This window comes from Lycium barbarum, chromosome 11 (genome assembly GCF_019175385.1).
Source record: "Lycium barbarum isolate Lr01 chromosome 11, ASM1917538v2, whole genome shotgun sequence".
Classification (NCBI taxonomy): Eukaryota; Viridiplantae; Streptophyta; class Magnoliopsida; order Solanales; family Solanaceae; genus Lycium; species Lycium barbarum.
The window spans coordinates 62,042,733-62,057,747 of record NC_083347.1 but is presented as its reverse complement, the minus strand read 5'-3'; the positions used below and the strand labels follow the sequence as shown (position 1 = coordinate 62,057,747).

General features: G+C 38.3%; 1 long non-coding RNA gene across 1 annotated transcript; it reads right to left on the bottom strand.

Moving 5' to 3' along the window:
* Positions 1-12,838: 12,838 nt before the first annotated feature.
* Positions 12,839-14,029, bottom strand: LOC132618156 (uncharacterized). The gene is made up of 2 exons (XR_009574003.1): positions 13,594-14,029; positions 12,839-13,330 (listed from the first exon to the last, which is right to left on the bottom strand). It is a non-coding gene; the product is annotated as an uncharacterized LOC132618156 (long non-coding RNA).
* Between the last annotated feature and the right edge of the window lie 986 nt (positions 14,030-15,015).

The window sequence follows — 15,015 nt, the reverse complement described above, 5'->3', positions numbered from 1 at the left end:
ATGAACAGAATAACGGGAACAATGGGATTCTCCCAAGATTTAGAGACGTAACCCTGCAACATCGGGAACACATAATCTGCCTCGATATTCGAGAACTCCATGTGCAGAAATCTCAAATGGTGACTTTTTCTTTTGGGAAAGTGTATCTCTGTAATGAATTAATATGGGATCCTCATATTGGCGCTCTTTCACCTTCACTACTAAATACAAAACAGTTGAATTCTGGATAGTAACTCTTGTATTGCCCGAGTCCATTAATCGAACTCCCAAACTAGCTAACTGTTGAAGCTCACGAGCTCCATTAATCAAACTCCCAAACTAGCTAACTGCTGAAGCTCACGAGCTAACTCCCTCTTCTCCGGTTGGATATCACATAGGCTGCCCATGGATCTATGGCTGAGAGCATCAGCTACAACGTTTGCCTTCCCAGGATGATACAAGATACTAACGTCATAATCTTTCAATAGTTCCAACCATCGCCTTTGCCGCAAATTCAACTCTTTCTGCTTGAAAATATACTGGAGGCTCTTATGGTCTATATAGATATCAACATGAACGCCATACAAATAGTGCCTCCACATCTTCAACGCATGAATCACCGCGGCTAACTCTAGATCATGCGTTGGATAATTCTTCTCGTGCTTCCGCAATTGCCTTGAAGCATAAGCTATAACCATGCCATGCTGCATCAACACACAACCTAGCCCAACGGCTGAGGCATCACAATAAATGACATAGCCCTCTGATCCTTCTGGAAGTGTCAGAACCGAGGCCGAAGTCAATCTGTTCTTCAACTCCTGAAATCTGCGGTCACAAGCATCCATCCATTGAAATTTAGCTGATTTCTGAGTCAGCTTCGTTAGTGGTGCAGAAATAGAAGAAAATCCTTCTACAAATCTTCTGTAATAACCTGCCATACCTAGAAAATTACGAACTTCAGTAGGTGTTATAGGCCTTGGCCAAGTCTTCACTGCTTCAATCTTCTGGGTATCCACCCGAATTTCGTCAGTTGAAATAATGTGCCCCAGAAAAGTCACATAATTCAACCAGAACTCACATTTAGAAAACTTCGCATATAATTTTCAGGCCTGAAGAATTCTAAGGACAACACGTAAATGGTTTGCATGCTCTGCCTCGGATCGAGAATATACCAAGAATCATCGATAAATACAATCACGAAAGATTCCAAGAAAGGCCTAAATATACTATTCATCAAATTCATGAATACCGCTGGTGCGTTAGTCAACCCAAACGACTTTACTCGAAATTCGAAATGACCATATCTAGTTCTGAAGGATGTCTTTGGAATATCCTTCTCTCTAACTCTCACGTGGTGGTACCCTGATCTAAGATCTATCTTCGAAAACAATTTAGCACCCTGCAGCTGATCAAATAAATCATCAATTCTTCAGAGAGCCGATATTTATTCTTGATCGTCACCTTATTCAGCTGTCTGTAATCAATACACATTTACAAGGAGCCATCTTTCTTCCTTACAAATAATACAGTTGCTCCTCACGGCGGCGAACTAGGCCTAATAAAGCCTTTCTCGAGCAAATCCTTCAGTTGCTCCTTCAACTTTTTCAGTTCAGCAGGAGCCATTCTATAAGGAGGAATAGATATGGGCTTAATATTAGGTAGTACATCAATGGAAAAATCAATCTCCCGTTCTGGTAGAAGACCTATAAGTTCGTTCAAGAACGCATCTGGAAACTCATTCACTACTGAAACAGACTGAAGAGTCGGCGGTTTTGCTTCTGTATCTCGAACCCAGACTAAGTGATAAATACAACCTTTAGCAATCATCTTCTTTGCTTTGAGATAGGAAATAAGCCTACCTCTTGGAGACGTTGTATTACCCTTCCACTCTAAAACTGGTTCTCCCGGAAACTGGAAACGAACCATTTTCGTTCTACAATCAACATTGGTATAACAAGAGGCCAACCAATCCATATCCATAATAACATCAAAATCTACCATTTTTAACTCAATCAAATCAGCCATGGCATGGTGGTCGCAAACTACAACCACACAATTCCTATACACCCGTCTAGCTATCACTGGGTCACTAACGGGTGTAGACACTTCGAAAGGTTTAATTGACTCAGGTTTCACCCCAAAACGACTGGCAACATAAGGAGTAACATATGACAACGTAGAACCTGAATCAATCAGTGCATATACATCATGAGAGAATACTGATAATATACCTGTGACAACATCGGGGGAAGACTCAAGATCCTACCGCCCAGCCAGTGCATAAATACGGTGTTGAGGACCACTCGTACTGGACGCTCGTCTTCTACCTCTACCACGACCTGCTGGTATCTGTGAGCTTTGCCCCGGAGGGCATACAGATGATGAAGAACCAACTGCTGATCCTGTAGGTTAGACCATACCTCTACCACCCTTCGATGGATAGTCACACACCATATGGCCTGACTGACCACAGGCATAGCAAGCGTCTGAACCTAGGCGACACTGTCCCGAATGTAGCCAACCACACTGAATACATCGTGGTACAGGTGGCCTCATCTGGCCTGAATCGCCCCTATACTGAGAACCCGAGACTTTGGAACTCTGACCTGATCCGGAATAAATAGGGCGATCAAATCTCTTGCTTGCAAATCGAGGAGGTGCACTAGCTGCTGACTGGCCCGAGTGCCTAGAATACTGTTGCCTTTGATCCCCTCTTGTCACACCCCAACCTTGGTAAGGCGTGATTGGCACTCGTCACCCTACGGGAATCGAGCGGACCAAACTGTAGCTCACATTTTCTGTATCTCGAAAGGCATCATAAGAACAAGGTACTATAAGCCATAGGGGCACAAGCCCAAAAGATAACATACTTACGTCTTCAAACTAATCTCGAGTGCATGTGCCGGTAAGGCTATACATAATAATAATACAACATAGTATAAGTCGAGATAATTATAAGATATCTAACTGTGCATATCTGTCTACGAGCCTTTACAGGAGTACATGACATAAAGTGGTCGGAACAGGGCCCTGCCATACCCATGCAAATGCATATGCAGCCATGCTGACTCACAGGGCAATTCCGAAGCAAGTGGAGTGCCACGACTCTACCTGCTGAGCTGGTATCCTTACTGAAAGATCCGTCACGCTGTATCTCAAGACCTGCGGGCATGAAGCGCAACGCCCCCAGCAAAGGGACGTTAGTACGCGCAATGTACTGAGTATGCAAGGCGAAAAATGCAATAAAATAGCCATATACTAAAGATGAGAAGAATAAGAATCAACCTGGCATTTCTGAGCTACCGATGGAAATCTAGCATATGTATACATACCTCTTCATCTTCTTGCAATCTTTACTAGATCTGTATACCCTACCATGGCCCTGGTTAACTTATCATCAAACATTATCCGAACATACGTTGCGGCGTGCAACCGGATCCATATATAATATATGTCTCTCTATATACTCTCGCATGCTTAACCATATCTATGTACAGTACTGTGCCTTTATGTTACTAATCATCCTATACTAACTGCCCAACCGGCCGTAGCACGGTGGTAACTGCCCGACTGGCTGCAGTCCAGTGGTAAATATATACATCTGCCCAACCGGCCGTAGCACGGTGGTAAAAACTACCCAACTGGTCATAGACCAGTGGTAACTGTGATCAACATCATAATCAAACTTCTACAAGTAATCTATATACACTTCTCATGGTCTTCGCTTAACCCGTAGTAACTACATAATCGTATAAGCTTTATAAGCACATCTCTGGCCATTAGCACTTCTTCCCACTTGACTAAACTATAACCAAATCCTAAGATACAACATGAATCTCTCTTCGAACATTAAAAACCTCATTAGAGACCCTCTGTTAGCACTCTACTCATGTCATATAAGACATTCCTTAATAACCTGTTCCTAAACTCATTGAATTATTATAATGGAACCATCATCATGAACACATCTCACCTTGAAAGAACAAAGTCATAAGATGAGATCAACATCAACGAATAACAACAATAGCCATGAAACAAGCTCAAAGATATCACAAGAACATCGGGAACTGTAAGCTTTGGTACTTTTAGAAACGAGGTTATTGAAGGTATCATGTATAGGTTCACAACAAAGAAATCATGCCTTAAAAAAGAAATGTTTAGCCTTAACATACCTGGAAGCTCGCTTCTCGACTTTCCAACCTACCTCATGTCTTGAAATCTACATATAAAACCATTCATACTATTGTTAGGCCCGTTGTTATATACTTATCCTAAGCCTCCAAATAAATCTTTCCAGAATCTGCCGAACTTTCGGCAGCATCTCCTTTGTTTATATGCCTAGCCCAAAATCTCAATTCAACAACCAACAACAACAACAACAATACCAACATCAACAACAATATTATCAACACCAAAATATTCCATAAACATCCCACACGATGTTTTATCCAATTTCTCGACCCATAAATTCATTATACGCTCATTTAGTAATTTTTCCTCCGTAGATAAGCTTAAATCAATACTAATAAGGAAAGATTCATACCTTTCACCCACTAGAATTGCAAAATCTTCGATTTTCACCTTGAATCCAAGCCAAGTTTCGCCGCAATTCGATACTATAATCGTAACTATGTGTTGTCCGAACTTAAATTCGGAAATTTCACTTAATTTGCGTTAAAATCTAGTGGACGGAAGTTGGGAGACGTTTCTAGAAGATTTGGAAAATATTTGGAGAATTCTTGGTTGAAAAATAAGGTTTAAGATCAGATTTGATCCTTAAATAGTGGGTCAAATTCGGGTCGGGTCACTGTAGCAGTTACTGTAGCAAGTCGGTTACTTTAGCAGCACGGTTACTGTAGCAACGTTTTTGCTCCGTCAGCCTAAATTGCAACGTCCATAATTCTCTACTCTGATGTCGTATCGATGAGCGGTTTGTTGCGTTGAAAACTAGACTCGACGAACTTCATTTAGGATTTTGCTTTGCTTCAAAACTTCTCATATACTAAAAGATATTCTTTCTCAAAGTTGTTTTACTTAGCCATAGCTCGACATACTTATGTTCAAGTTTACTAAGTGCTTCTCTGAAAGTACGGGGTGTAACACCTCTGAACTCACTAATAGCACCTGAAGATCTAGCCCTCTTACTACAACCCCTATCTTATACACGCTCACTTCCCCGTTGCTGCTGTCGCTCCTCAATTTTGGCCATGGGCCTGAATACGAGAAATATCCATACCCTCCTGAAGTGAGGTCGTCAAACAATCATCAATCAAATGTGGCCCCAAAACACTCACGAACCGATGGACACGATCCCCCATCTCAGCTACCATAGCGAGAGCATACCTAGCCAAAGAATTAAAATGGAGGCTATACTCCCGGGCACTCATGTTCCCCTGTCTGAGGTTTAGGAATCTATCAGCTCTAGCCCGTTGAACTTTCGGCGGCAAATAGTGTCGGAGAAAAGCATCTACAAACTCTTTCCATACCGGTGGAGGTGCATTTACCCCTCTAGAAGATATCCAGGTACTCTACCAATGAACCGCCACATCTCGTAATCTATAAGAGGCTAACTCTACCGATTCAACATCAGAAGCATGCATTACTCGCAATGTCCTCAACATCTCATCTATCAAGTTTTGCGGGTTGATGCAAGCCGAGTTACCTCAAGGACATTTCGAAGACCGTCCCGTGGAGTCAAAGTTTGAATGATAGCATGGGAGGATGGATTGGAGATGAAAGAGCATTAAAGTGGTCAAATGAGCAAGGAAGGCTATGTTTGCAAGGGGCCACATTTACAAATTCAAGATTTCCATCTCCACAAGACCAGTCAAACAAGGCCCTTACCTCATTAATGGCATTTATGTAATAATAGGGTCTTCTTTGATTTAGTTAGTATAAATAGGTAGTCTTTTATTTCATTAGAGCTTTTGATGAATTGATGAGAATATTTTGAGTGTTTTGTGTTGTCTCTAGAGAGAGAAACAATTGAGAGTCTTATGGACTTAAGCTCTTGTTGATTTGAGATTTGTTGAGAGGTTGGTTGCAAGGGAATCTAATTCTCTTGAGGTCTTCCTAAGAGTTTGGTGCTTGTTAATGTTAATTAATTGAGGTCTTTAGGTTTAATATACCTTCAAGTTGCTTTTAATTCCATTTTCTTGTGTCAATCTATCCATCTTTTACTTTCCTTGCTATTTTATTGCTTCCGCGTATCCGTTCTTGTATCAATTGGTATCAAAGCCTAAATTTGGTTTGTTTCAACAAATCTAGCTTGGGATTTGATTCTACCAAAAAAAATAATAATTAAGTTTTGTTGATTTTGTTGAATCTAGTGTTAGATTAGAGTTTCTTAGTGTTTCTAGAGTCTAAATCTTCAATTTCGAGTAGTCAGCACGCCACGTCAGCCTGATCAGACGAGATTCAGAGAGGGGGTAAACGTGGGATCACCATGTGCCGCACAGTGGTCGCAGGGTCTGAGTAATTTCTACAAAAAAATTCTAAGTGTTCGTCCGGGTTTGTCTACTTCCTAACTTCATTTCTTTGATTCTTCTAGATAATTAACAACTAGTAATTGATCCTTACTTGGTTGTTAACTAGTTCTTGCGTCCATAATTCTTTTCGTGCCAATTTCTTCATTCTTTTCTCTTTTAATCTTCGTCGATACCTTCTTGATACAAATGCGTTTGCTTTAATTGAGTCGTCCTTTTTCTTTGAGTCTAACAAGAATCCATTCCGACCTCAAGTAGCAATTGTACACCTTGCAACCCACCGGATCCAAACGAGAATCAACATCGACTGGTCCAATTGAGTGGTAAAAGGCAAGAGAGTGTGAGTTCATTTGAGTGGTGCTAGCCAAGCACAAAAGAGTGTAAACACGAGTGTGGTGAGATTCCTATACTACTAACGTTGTTTGCTTGTTTTTAAGTGTTCTTAAGCAGGTACGATGACAATGGTTGGAAACTCAAGTTCCCACCGGGGAACCTACACTTGGTGATGTGATGGCTATGATAACCAAAACGAAGAGTCTAATGGATAACCGAAAGGGAAAGATAGGAGCCTTGGAATGCAAGATAGGAATAATAGAGAAGGAGTAAGGGAGCGAAAAATGACAACTCTAAAGTGAAAAAATGAGAGGTTGTGAGAAGTCATGTGAGGGAGTTGTCACAACCCCATTCTAACCCATGTAACTTTTCTTTCTTCTCTAGTTGTTCTAATAATGGTGCAGGTATTCTTGGAAGTAAACCGAATGAGGTAGTTGAGAGCTTCCTGGAGGAAAAAATGGGCTCCCAAGTTGCGAACCACGGTAAAGAAGATACTTTGTGTGCACTTCAAGGTAAAATAGCTAATCTTAAAACTCCAAATCTTGTGAATGAGCATGTTGACTTGAGTGTGAATGATAGCTTAGCCTTATGTGAACTTAATGCATCTTTACCATGTGTTGAGCTTAGATCTTCATTGATTGTTGACAATGTAGTTGATGTGAGTGTTCCAACATTAGTTGATCCTTTCGATGACCGAATTGATTCTCTTAATGAGGTCGATTTCTGTCCACCTAGTGTTGACACTTGTGATTTGCATATTAGTACATTGTTATGTGATATGATAGCTCACACACTAGTTGATCTTAGCGATGGCCGAATTGATTTTTCTAGCAAGATCAATTTGAGTCCAACTAGTGTGGGTACTTGTGTTGATCAACTTGTTTGTATTGAAAGTCCACTAATTGAGAAATGTTGTGATGTGCCTAATGCATCTCAATTTAGTGATAACTTTGACCAAGTTGATAGTGAATTTGAATATGACACACCACCCGTATTTGACACTTATGGAGATGAGTCTCCCGACCTTGATTTGTTGTCATTTGTTGAGACTCAAGATTCTAAAGGTGTTATGTGTCAAGTACATAGTCATGAGATTGAAAATGCTTTGAAGAATGACCTTTGTCTTTTTCAGAGTGAGATTGCATGCTTTGATCCTTCATTGTTCATTGATTCTTCTCTCTTTATAGATAATGCGATATTTGATATTGACATGACTATTGGGAATGATGAACCTAGTGGGATGTTTGGTTATGTTGAGCATTTGGTTTCCTTTGGAGACTATAATGTGATATATAACCCATTATGGAATGATGACACTCTTTCCCACGATGGAGATCTTCCTTGGAGGAGTTGTGATCCATTTGTGGGGAAGGAAAGTGTTACAAAGGAAGGTGATTCTTGTCTAGAAATTGCAAATTCTTCCTTTCATGTTCAACTTCATAATAGCCTATTGGATGATCTTATTCTTGAACCTAATAATGAGGCTACGTTGGAGGGTGACATAGATGAGGAAGTTGTCTTAAGTGACACCTTTCTTTATTATCTATTTGCACATGATGACATTCATGCTATCGTTGGGAGTGCACCTTATGTTGGGTGGGGTCCTATTGGGGTATGTAGTTGTTGCCTTGACCATGATATGTGGGTATCTTTCCCTTTTGACCCCAGTGAAGTCTTAACTTTGTGTGAATGGTATCATTTTGCAATTGAGGATCATTTGTGTGTTATGCCAACTTGGTTTCTTGAAACCATTGGTTCTTTTAGAATATCCTCATTTCTTGATCTTTGGGATAGCCAAGTCCTTAGTGCTCCACTTGAGAGCTTATTTTTCTTGAACATTATTGATACTTGGCTATATCACAAATTCGTGCTTACTTGGCATGGTGGTATATTGGACCACCCTGATACTAACCCTCATTCTTTGAGGACTTGGTTGTTGTTTGTCTCCCTTATAGTTTTGTAAGGTTTGGAGTCGAGAATGAATCCTTTTCAAGAAAGGGAGAATGCTGCAAGCCGAGTTGCCTCAAGGACATTTCGAGGACCGTCCTGTGGAGTCAAAGTTTGGATGATAGCATAGGAGGACGAATTGGAGATGGAAGAGCATTAAAGTGGTCAAATGAGCAAGGAAGGCTATGTTTGCAAGAGGCCACATTCGCAAATTCAAGATTTCCATCTCCACAAGACTAGCCAAACAAGGCCCTTGCCTCATTAATGACATTTATGTAATAATAGGGTCTTCTTTTATTTAGTTAGTATAAATAGGTAGTCTTTTATTTCATTAGAGCTTTTGATGAATTGATGAAAATATTTTGAGTGTTTTGTGTTGTCTCTAGAGAGAGAAACAATTGAGAGTCTTATGGATTTAAGCTCTTGTTGATTTGATATTTGTTGAGAGTTTGGTTGCAAATTCTCTTGAGGTCTTCTTAAGAGTTTGGTGCTTGTTAATGTTATTTAATTGAGATCTTTAGGTTTAATATACCTTTAGGTTGCTTTCAATTCCATTTTCTTGTGTCAATCTGTCTATTCTTTACTTTTCTTGTTATTTTATTGCTTCTGTGTATCCGTTCTTGTATCATGGGTCCTCGTCCAATTTTGACCCAAAGAATTCTAGAGGGTCCAAACTAATGAAATCAAGGACTCTGGCGCTAGCAACTCTATTTCCATGACCTGTACCCTGCCGCTGAGCCTGAGCGGCTACTAACTGGGTCAATAACTGAATAACCTCCCTCATTTCCTGACCTGGGGCATCCGATGGAGGGACTGGGGGTGCTGAAGCTGGAGCTAAGGCTCCTCCATGCTCCTCTGGAACGGGCAGAGTGTGAGAGGTTCGAGATGGAATCTCATTCTGAGACTCGCCCTCTTCTATATCTGTAAGCGGTACCCGCTCAGTCCTCCTTCCTGCCACTGACTTGCCCTTCTGGGCCGCTGTAGCTTTTCTCTTCACCAGCATCGCTGAAATCATAATACACGGTTAGGAAAAAAGGAATCCTTATAACATGGATCTATCGCACGACCTAAGATAAGAAAGAAAGGTCAATCATTCTTAAATGCCCAGCAGCCTCCTGTTTATAAGTGTGGCGCTCTTCACACCCATAAACAAGACTCTACCGGGCACGACTTTGATACCACTTTTATCACGACCCAACCGAAGGGCCATGACAGACACTCGGAGCTAACCTACCGAGCACATCTTAACATGCCTCTCATAATCATGTCTAGGTGAGCCACATGACTACACATGACTAACTCATAATTACCACAAACGGAAAAGACACCAGTTCCATCGAACAAATGCACGTCTATATAAACACATCAACTGTGCCCATATGTACAAGCCGACAAGGCTGCCAAAAATGATATACAAAAATATGAATAGGTAAGGCTATGGAACATCTACTATACATATATGTCTACGAGCTTATACAAAGAGTGCATAACATTAGAAAAACGGGACAAGGCCCCGCCGTGCCCGAATATGTACACAAAAGAATAATACCATGGACTACAGCTCCGAAGGAAATGGAGCGCTCCTGTGTAACCGCTGATGAAACACCTAGGGATCTGATTCGTCTCCCTGCCTCCTACCTGCGGGTATGAACGCAGCGTCCACAAGCAAAAGGACGTCAATACGAATAATGTACTGAGTATGTAAGGCATGAATAACAACATAATAAAGATATGGAAAGTAACATGAGATAACCTGTACATCTGGATGCCTCTTAAGGCAGATGTCCTGCATACTTAGCTTTTTTTAAAAAAAATAAAAAAAATTCATACATACATATATATTTTTAGATTGTTGCGAAATGTGCAGCCCGATCCATATATCATATCATCCCGCGTCCGAGGCATCCCGCGTCCGGGGTAACATCAGAATCTGCCCACTGCAGTGGTGTGCACATCTACGTGCCTGCCCGACCGACTATAGCACGACGCGGTGTGAGAAAATACATACATATATATAAAGCATGAAAGAGAGCCCAAACAAAAGCTATGAATCTATTGGAGTGCCGTAAGCTCTGTAACCTCGGTTATGTCGTTATGGAATCATCATTATCGCTATATCCCACCTTGAAAGAACAACTACCGTAAGGTGAGACCAACAACAATGAGTACAATCAATAATCATGGAACAAGCTCAATAATATTATAAGAACATCAAGAACTATAAGCTTTGGTATCTCTAGAAATGGAATCATCATCATCATCATCATCATTATCATGGAGAACACTTATCAACAATATCGTAAGAATCTGGAGAATCATGAGCTTCGAGCATTTCTAGGTAGTAGGACATTATGGATATTGTGTGTAGGTTCACAACAAAGGAATCATGCTTTAAGGAAGAAAGGATTAGCCTTAACATATCTTTACGTCTCCTTAACTACTTAACGTTTTCCTCCCAAGCTCGCAAATCTACATTCAAGAGAATTCACACTAAGGTTAAGTCTTGAAAACATCCATAAGTTCACACTAGAGTAACTAAGGAGCTAACAGAATTTGAACAACACTTCCCCTATTTTATCGACTTCCACCAAACTCCAAAACAACTCCAAAACATCAATAAAATCATAAAAAAAAAATACCATAATCAAGTAATTATATTCATTTAATCTCAAATTAATCCAAAATCCCCTTTCAAATTCACCTTAATAGTCATCAACTTCCATTTGACACTTTATGACTTCTCCACTTTAATTCTTTTTCTTTCCCAAAGTTACTAAACCTTTAAACCAACTCAATCATAATAATAAGATGGAAGGCATATCTTATAATAGAAGAACTTCACCTCACTCAACTTCTTCCAAGACCAAGTTCCTCACAACCTTGAAGAGAAACAAGAACCATCATCTTCCATGGATTTATCTTGAGGTTTGATGTTTGATCTTCTCTTTTAATGGTGTGAAAGGTTTTGGAATGTTGGAGAACTCTCAAGAACTCTCTAGAAATGTGGGGAAAGAAGTGTGGAAAGTTAATGTGAAAAATAGGGTCTTTTGGGATTTAAAAAAAAGTCTTAAAATCCCCCCCCCCCCCCCCCGCCGCGACAATTTGTGGTGGAGATGCGGCTCAGCATAATGGCTATGCGGTCGCATCTCCCACAAGGAGAGGAGGTTGGGCAGTGAGGCCAACAGATTTGGTGAGTTTGCGGCTAATATGTTGCCCAACAAACTCAGTTTGCAGCTGTATATTGGTCCACAAACTCCGGTTTTTGCGAAAACGCGTTCTTTTCAATTCGTTTAACCTCTAATCCTTATGGAACCTTCTTGGCACTTGTATGAAACTTAATTAACTATCTAAGGAGACCTATACCTCCCTCTCAAGGTGATGCTAAGCAATGTATAACTCAAATGATACAAAATCTTCCCAAAACATGACTCCAATTCCAATTTCTCCAACGAACTTACTTCCGCCGATTCATTTGACTCCAAAACCTTAAGGTACATACTCGAAGTTATCAAATACCCTCTTTAACCTTATAAGGGCTTTATGTCCACTTTAGGCTTGCGTTAGGTTTACTCATAATGCAAATGACACGAAATTTCCGTAGTGTAACATGTTGTTTGAGGTAATCCCACCCAGTGATATCAATTTTTTTTAGTTGTTTATAAGCTGACATCTTTGCATGTTCACATAAATGCATCCTTTTCAAGAAATTTTAGGACCAATGCTGTTTTTTGAGTTTGACAACATCAATTGGCGTCTCTTCATCCAAGTTTGGAGAATTCTACACAAATAAAAGAAAAGTCTTCATACTTATTATATTTGACTTGAGCAACAGACTAATAATATATTGTATAGTATACATTTTTGATAAATTTGGAACCGTTATTCCTTTTAAATGGACTCACCCTATTTTCTTCCTCCATCTTGGCCTTAATGGAGTAGAGTGCAACTCCAGGAATTGTAATGCAAGTTCTAATATAAGACTTGTGTACAAATTTTGTTGCCTCTAATATAGGTGTCTTTTTTCCTTCATCATGGTTCCAGTAACATGGCATTCCACTGATATTGAAAGTAATTGACGAAAATTGCAAGGACAATATATGAATGAGAAAATGAACATTACACTAAAAAATTGTTATTAACAATAATATGTATGTATAGTGACAAAGAGCACAACTTACAATTTGCTCATATTAAATCAAAAGACTCGTAGAAACTTTAGAAAAAGAAGCATTTTTAGACAGACAAAGATAGTAAAAAACAAACAAAAATGACTCACTTCCAAGCAAATTTAGATTGGATAGACAAATCCTCATCAACTATTTTATTAGGATATCTCAAACCATTATTATACAAAATAAAAGTAATAAAAAGTTAAACGTATCAACATGTCTACAGATGCAGCAGAAAGCATGATAGAACTTGCAGCTAACTTTTTGGTTTGCACATTGTGGACATTTTGTTTTGAGAAGAACTCGACCTATTGCAAGTTTCTAACTGTTTCAAGTACTAAACCGGAAAGGTTTTCGTTTCGTATCCTCCATGTCTGTTGAAGTTGTAAGTATATACTTAATACTATCCATGTCAAACTGCAAGAAGAAACATTAATCAGAAAGTTAAATTCTCTAGATAGACTGAATGGCTTAATACTCAGATTAGTTTGCAGCAGAGAATATACAAATGTGGTCCTGAAAAAATGTACAACAAATACCACATTAGAAAATAATATCATCGTACAGTGCAAGGTCAAAAAAAAAAAAAAAAAAAAAAAAAACTCAACATGAAACTACTGGCAATGAACATAACTATATATCTAAATATTAATTAATATTGATTTAATTCTATTTCAAACCTTCGATAGTTTAGGATGTGCGTTTGGATGTATCCAAATTTTAAAAAAAGACAAAACTTAAAACAGCCAAAGGCAAGTAATGATGGCCCTTTGAAGATGAGGTTTACATTTTTAAAAGAAGTTCGTATCAATTTTCAGAAATTCTGGAAATTGTGGGCTTTAAGAAGATGTGGGTGATGGGGTTAAGAGCAGCAATTTTTTTTCAAAGATGTGGGTTAGGGGATTAATGTGTATTGTAAGGATAAGGTTAGTTACTTATCTTTTGAAATTTCAATTTTAAATTAATTACCAAAAAAGTACCCAAAAATAGCAAATATTTACGTTCCAAATTCCAAGAAGGAAAATACATTATCTGGTCAACGAAAAATTAAACATGCCATTAGCTATCAAACAAAATATTTCATGGAATGAAAATCGATCAAAAAGCAGACTTTCTACTTTTTAATGCCCAACAATGGAATTTAAACTCCGAATGATTAAACAAAAATTACCAGCAAATCACTGTTCCATAGAATCAAAACCCATAAATAAAAATATAAAAATATCAATTATAATGAAAGGGGCAGACTTTCTATTTTATAATGGTCAAAAAATAGATTAAACTAACTGAGAGCATATTTTAATAATAAAATTATCCACAATGTAACAAATTTTATACTTTCTAATGACCAATATATAAGAAGGTTAAATAGGACTCACTGTACTCGCAATTTCAGTCTGAATATCTCAACCTGTAATTTTGAATATTAGCTTTATAATTTTTGGTGATAGATTAATAAATAACTCTTTTTTAAAAAGGTAACTGAACTTTAAAAATTGTACAATTACTATAAGTTAGTTTTTCTTAATTGTTTTTTCTCTTTTTGTCTTTTCTTTCATTTTTTTTGTCTTTTTGGTTTTCTTTTTTAAATTGAAATTTTCTGGTGATGACACTTGTCATCCTATTATGCTTTTGCCTCTCCTATTCTATATAGATAGAATATAATAGATAAGATGGAGAATAGATAAGATAGATGATATTTTTGTAAACAAATAACTTCTTAAAAATTATGTAATGTATGTTAATTTTAATACAACAAACCAAATAGTTAATAAGAAATAATATCAGAATAACTAATCTCAGCATATTTAATCCCCGCATAACTTGTCTTCAAACCAAACGACTCCTGATAGAATTAAATCAAAATAATTTTTTGGGTTAATTACTCTAAATAACCCTATAATATGTCTCAATTTGGAATAACCTTATATTTTAAAATCAAAGTAGTATTCGTACCTGCGCGATGCGCAATCAATATAAAAAAAATATTATTATGTGAAATTATTATCTTGTTTGCTTGAGAACATTAACCTATTTATTTTAATAAAATTAAAACTGTAATTTTACTTCATATGCAATGTAAAAAATTATAAAAAGCAAAT